General features: G+C 41.3%; 1 long non-coding RNA gene across 1 annotated transcript; it reads right to left on the minus strand.

The window, feature by feature from the left end:
- Nucleotides 1-435: 435 nt before the first annotated feature.
- LOC140345036 (uncharacterized) lies at nt 436-2,003 on the minus strand. The gene is made up of 2 exons (XR_011923736.1): nt 1,548-2,003; nt 436-891 (listed from the first exon to the last, which is right to left on the minus strand). It is a non-coding gene; the product is annotated as an uncharacterized lncRNA (long non-coding RNA).
- Nucleotides 2,004-6,569: the final 4,566 nt, after the last annotated feature.

Genomic DNA, 6,569 nt, shown 5'->3' on the forward strand with positions numbered 1-6,569 from the left:
GGAATGGTCTCCTCGTCCTTTTTGGCTTGCTCCTACTTTCTGCTCATTTAAAACCCAACACTTCAACCTTACCCATCTTCTGTATCCTAAAACCCTCACTACTCACCCACCATTCCATATCTCCCTCCTATTTTGTGATACTTCCTTTACCTCTTAAGATTATAAGCTCCTACTCCTGTGTGTCTATCTGTCATTTGCAACCCCTATTGTACAGCGCTGCTTAATATGTTGCCGCTATATAAATACTGTTTATTAATAAACAATAACCTACTGCAATCTGATCGATTCCCTGGACAGCTCCATATTGCAGGAAATCTGCACTGCTGTGCTTCGTGTCAATTATTTAATTTGAGAAACCAATAAAGAAAAATCTAAAGAAGCACTTGCCATTTGTAAACAAAGGATTGGTCCTATTTGTAATAATGAAGGCACAAATAATGTGTACAAGGATGCCCCTTTAATTTTCCAGTCCAGAAGACTAGGGAGAATACAAAGCAGTAAAAAGCCCGTAGTAAAACACAGAAACAGCAAAGACCTCTGGGAAAATAAAGGCCCTGATTTATTAAAGCTCTCCTGGAGATTCAGAACCTGAGTAATACAGAAAACCTGAAATGGATCTGTTCCAGGACTGAAAACATTTGCTAGCATATTACTTGAAAGAAATCTATTCCAGGTTTGCTGGATCACCCAGCTTCATTGATGAAAGTTTATGTTCTCCAGCCTTGGGGAGCTTTAATACATCAGGGCCAATGTAAAGAGGGATTATAGAGGGATTGTGGAAGGCACAAGGTGATTCCGATTTACATCCAGCCAGTTCTGAGATGACTAGTAGGGATCGTTGAATGGGTACATGGGGTGAGTGGCATCCCGCGGAACCGACTTTCCATCCACCTGCAATAGAGCAGACAAATTTAGGGCACTTTCTCGATATCAGTTTGTCACAATTATTTTTATTAAACAGCATTTATGTAGCGCCAACATAATATGCAGCGCTGTACATTAAATGGGTTGCAAATGACAGACAGACACAGTGATGCAGGAGGAGGGGAGAACCCTGCCCAGAAGAGCTTACAATCTAAGAGGTGGGGAAACAGCACACAATAGGAGGGGGGATGTCACAATACAAACATTCTATTAAATGTAATTGTGAGCCAGGCCAGCATTTTTATAGCTGAACACGGTCATAAAAAAATCATTTACATATATTTATCAATTGCCACTTTGTGGGCACCAAATGAGATTGTACATGAGAGGAAAACCTATAAACTGGATTATTGCTCAGATCTGGAAGAAATACACAACGCCCACCATGATTCCAGAAAGAACACCCACGGCTTCTGGGGAAATATTTGCTTATATTGGATTTAGGCTAAGGATGGTATAAATTAAGATTTTTTTTAAACACTCTTTATTTCCCGCCATGGTGACCCCATAAAGAAAGGGCAACACAAAACTTGGCAGATGTTGTCAGTCCTGGAGAGTCAGGATCTGGGCACAGTTTTAGTAATTTAACAGACAGCAGTGAATCTACTAATGTAGTAATTTACCGTTATCAATGGAATGATGTATCTGTATCCCTTGTTCAGGCTTCCAATTTGCTGCATCTCCTCCTCCGTCAGACAGAAGTCAAACACCTAAGAAGAGTTTCAATAATTAAGTTTATTCTTTTCTTTTGTATGTTTTCAAGTTTTGATCTTTTTTTTTAATTATATGTTGTATAAAATATTCATTGCACAGATCAAAGTGTATGTATACCCAATGGGTTCTATTTAGAAAACAATGGGCCTGATTTATTAAATCTCTCCAAGGCTGGAGAGGATACACTCAGTGAAGCTGAGTGATCCAGCAAACCTGTAATGGATATGGACCAGGATTCAAAACATTTGCTAGCAACTAGCAAATGATTTTAAAGAAATCCATTCCAGGTTTACTGGATTACCCAGCTTCACTGTTGAAAGTGTATCTTCAGCCTTGGGGAGCTTTACTAAATCAGGCCCAGTGAATCAGACATTCCCTCAAACATTCCTTTGTGGGAATTTTCCATGTCCATATGTCTCAATGGCAGTATTTGATTCCCACCAGGGAATGTCAGATTCCCTGTTTTATATTGGACCCCTATAAATATATGTATGTGTGTGTGTATATATATATATATATATATATATACTCCTATATGGTATATTACCATCACTATATGTAAAAATAAGGCCAGTGCATGAGATAGAGATCCAGGTAGGGGAGCTGAAGATCAGACAAAGTCTTTTTCAGAGCTCCTTCCACATCGTCTGGGTGATGTTTGTTATTCCACAGCTTGGAGGTGACAAATATCTCTTCTCTCTTCAATCCCTTCCCAAAGAAAACACAATCCATTACACAATACACACCCAATGCCCAAATGATGGGCAGCAAAGAAATGAAAAACTGCTTCTGGACAGTAACCTGACTACCCACTGGACACACTATGACCAAAAGTCTATGGACCCCCCTCCCAATGATGGGGTTCAGGTGTTCCCAGGGAAGGGTGGTAATAATCCTCCATCATACAAAGATATTGTGGACAATTTTATGGACTATTTATTGTACAGCACTGCGTAATATGTTGGCGCTTTATAAATCCTGTTTATTAATAATAATAATTATGCTCTTCCCGCCTTGTGGTCACAGTTTATTGAAGGGCCTTGTTGTGTTTTAGCATGACTGTCCCCCTGTACAAATGGCCAAAGACCAGAGGCTTCCCAGAGACCCTCCAAAATCTGGTGAAGTGTTTCCTGAAAGTCGCTTTTTTCTATGGCGTATGATACAAAGATTTTCACCCGTCAGGGCTGGGAGAACAATGGGGCTTTCATGGCGCATTTCTGAGCAATCAGATACAATTTATGTCATAGGATTCTTCGTTGGTGGTTATATGGACGCCATGAGGGACAGATCTATAGGAAGGGCGCAAGGGAGAGGCCACGCTAAATTAGAAGATAGTCGTTCTTGTAAAGATGAAATCATTTATCCAGCGTTTATGGTTTAACAGCGATAGTGAATCTGACTATTTTATTTCCGGTTGGGGTCCAATTGCATACTATTGGACTCTGCATTACTGCAGCACCGCATGGGAAGATTTATGATGGTATGATGTTACATTGATACATATTTAGGCTGAAAAAGACATAAATCCATCAAGTTCACCCACTAGGGAAATAAACATATCTCAGATATAAAACCCTATGGACATAGTTGGTCCAGAGGAAGGCAAACAAACTCCGGGTACAATTTGCTCCAACAGGGGAAAAAAATTCCTTACTGATTCCATTATGGCAATCGTATGTTCCCTGGATCACCAGTCTGTATTCTTTCCTTTTAAAGCCTTAATCCCCAGTTATATTCTGTGCTTCTAGAAATCATCCAGCTTTTTCTTAAAGCAATCTATAGAAGGGTGGGATTTGATTTTATTCTTCAGGTTGTGATGCTCGGGGTAACACTTGAGTTTTTTGCCCCAATAAAAGATGTGTTGATATTTTTGCGCCCCCTTAAGGCTGTGACATGAGGCCATCACTGTCTGCATACTTGTTAATTATTTGGCTGTGGCGCGTGTCCTCTGCTCTGGAATCTGGAAGCGCCATTCTCCTCAGCACAGCCCGTCATTGCTCCCCATCCTCCGCCCAGCTTTGTCTTTTCCATGCAGATTTGGCTGTATTAGGCGCATTCCCTGCGTCTGTCTGTGTGTGTGAGATAAGCCGTCAGACATTCTTATATTTAATTGGCAGCATGTTAACCATCTGAGAGGGGTCGTGACCCTCGCCTTGGCATGGATGGCGCCCTTGACCGGCTGACGTTGCTTAGCAATGGTGACTGCGTTTGATGCAGCGCCCAAGAATTGGGATTAAAATTTCCTGAAAGTCGCTTTTTTCTATGGCGTATGATACAAAGATTTTCACCCGTCAGGGCTGGGAGAACAATGGGGCTTTCATGGCGCATTTCTGACCAATCAGATACAATTTATGTCATAGGATTCTTCGTTGGTGGTTATATGGACGCCATGAGGGACAGATCTATAGGAAGGGCGCAGGGGAGAGGCCACGCTAAATTAGAAGATAGTCGTTGTTGTAAAGATGAAATCATTTATCCAGCGTTTATGGTTTAACAGCGATAGTGAATCTGACCAAATGCGGGTGAAAAATCTATTTTACTATTTTATTTCCGGTTGGGGTCCAATTGCATACTATTGGACTCTGCATTACTGCAGCACCGCATGGGAAGATGTATGATGGTATGATGTTACACTGATACATATTTAGGCTGAAAAAAACATAAATCCATCAAGTTCACCCACTAAGGAAATAAACATATCCCAGATATAAAACTCTATAAGACATAGTTGGTCCAGAGGAAGGCAAACAAACCCCGGGTACAATTTGCTCCAACAGGGGAAAATAATTCTTTCCTGATTCCATTATGGCAATCGGATGTTCCCTGGATCACCAGTCTGTATTCTTTCCTTTTAAATCCTTAATCCCCAGTTATATTCTGTGCTTCTAGAAATCATCCAGCTTTTTCTTAAAGCAATCTATAGTAGTTGCTGAAACTCCTTCCTGAGCAATTTTCCTGGACCTGACTCTGCAACAAAAAGACATAAAACTGCAATGTTACTGCACCCCACAATGCAAAGATATGAACCCCTTGTATATTAATGTCAGCTGCCTAAAGAAGGTCGGTACATACAAAAGTGGGAGCTGTGTTATCCGTCTTCGTAATTCTGCACAGCTGCAAAATTACACCAGAGGTGTTCACAAATATCTGACACAGATCAGCCCCGGCTGCAGCCTCTCCCTTGTGACTGATACAAAATTACAATAATGCAGTCTGATCCTTGGGAAGGAGACTGAGGAAATGCTTCCTCCTGCCTGCAGCAGACTGATATCTCAGCACTGATTGGAGCCCACATACAGCTTTTTATTAATAACAGGTGGAGTTTTCAATGATAATAATATACAATGATAATAATATAATGATACTGTTGCATATTCCTGCAGACCTGAGAAGATACTGACAGGTTCTCTTGAACATATTTTACCTTCTATGAGATTTTATTGATTGCATTTAGATTTACTTGAAATTCTCCAGCTGAGCAATTTCTTTTTTTCCTTTTTAATTGAATAAAAACTCTTGAGATTAATTAAAATTAATTTGAGGAGCCGGGCAGTGAGTTCTTATTAGATTGTGGATAGATCTGTCCAGTAGATGATCCCCTCCATCATTCCTCGTTCCTCCCCGGAGATGTGTGAGGGGTCATTGGGGATGATGATTAGCTGCTCTCTCCAGACGCTTGAAGGGCTTTTCAAAGAGCGAACTCTTATCAGACAATTTTCCTTCCTCGTAATGAATCCCACGCAGCCGTCAATGGAAAGACCATGGGATGGCGCAGATCTGATGCCCCGATAATAAAGAGATCAATGTGATGGAGGGGGCAGCTGCCATGGCACAGATGGTGATATAAGAGTGCCAATGTGTCACCAGGTTAACAAGTTTGCTACATGGATGCAAGACCAGCCAATGGAAAAAGAATATCAGAGATTTATTGTCCGGAGGGCTCTGTATCAATAAATAATATCATGCTTATCCATGAGCAGAACCGAGGATGGTGATTGGGCTATCAGGCTCCTCCAGGGGTCCAATGGGCCAATAACATAGGAAATGCACCAGCCGGACCCTGAGCATCAATGGCTGCCCCCCATGTACATGCCAGGGTGACATGTAGGTGTATTTATTGCAGAAGCTGTGTGCATGCTGGGGGAGTCTGAAGCCAAATCCTCCCCCCAATATAATTCATAGGGGACCCTCCATGACAGGCACTGACATAGCATGCTGAAGGCACCATTACCATGAGGGTAGAATATTGCTTTACAATCACTAAGGGGCCGCGATTACCATTTTTGCTTCATTTTCCTGCATGGGACCTGCATTCTGTCCATCCGACACAGACTCACTTGTATCCACTTTGTATCAATTAAAGAAAATGGTCTTAGAGCTCCAGGCAGAGACTTTGATTAGGCTGAGATGATTTCTAGATTGTAAGCTCTTCTGGGCAGGGTCCTCTCCTCCTGTATCACGGTCTGTATCTGTCTGTCATTTGCAACCCCTATTTAATGTACAGCGCTGTGGAATATGTTGGCACTATATAAATCCTGTTTTGTATTAATAATATTAATAATAATAATAATAATAATAATAATAATAATATTATAATATCAGTCTCCTCTCCCCCAATGATCAAACTGCAACATTATACCTTTGCATCAAATTAGGTTTTGCTTTGATTTGCTGAAGTCACTTACCCTTTTATAAGCAGCATACATCAATGTACAGATGGCTCGCAGCAGGGGAAGACATTGCTCCTGAATTTGCCCCTGTTACAGTTCTGGTCTATGAGGGGGAGAAGAGACGTTCCTGGCTTTGCCCAGAAAGCAGAGAGTCAGAGTTATGAAATAACACATTTATTCATCATATTCCCCCCTGAGACTGATGCACTTGGTACAGCGTAGTTGCAGCTTTTCTGGAATGTTCAAATAAAAGTCCTTTGG

This window comes from Pyxicephalus adspersus, unplaced genomic scaffold (assembly GCF_032062135.1).
Source record: "Pyxicephalus adspersus unplaced genomic scaffold, UCB_Pads_2.0 Sca403, whole genome shotgun sequence".
NCBI classification, from domain to species: domain Eukaryota; kingdom Metazoa; phylum Chordata; class Amphibia; order Anura; family Pyxicephalidae; genus Pyxicephalus; species Pyxicephalus adspersus.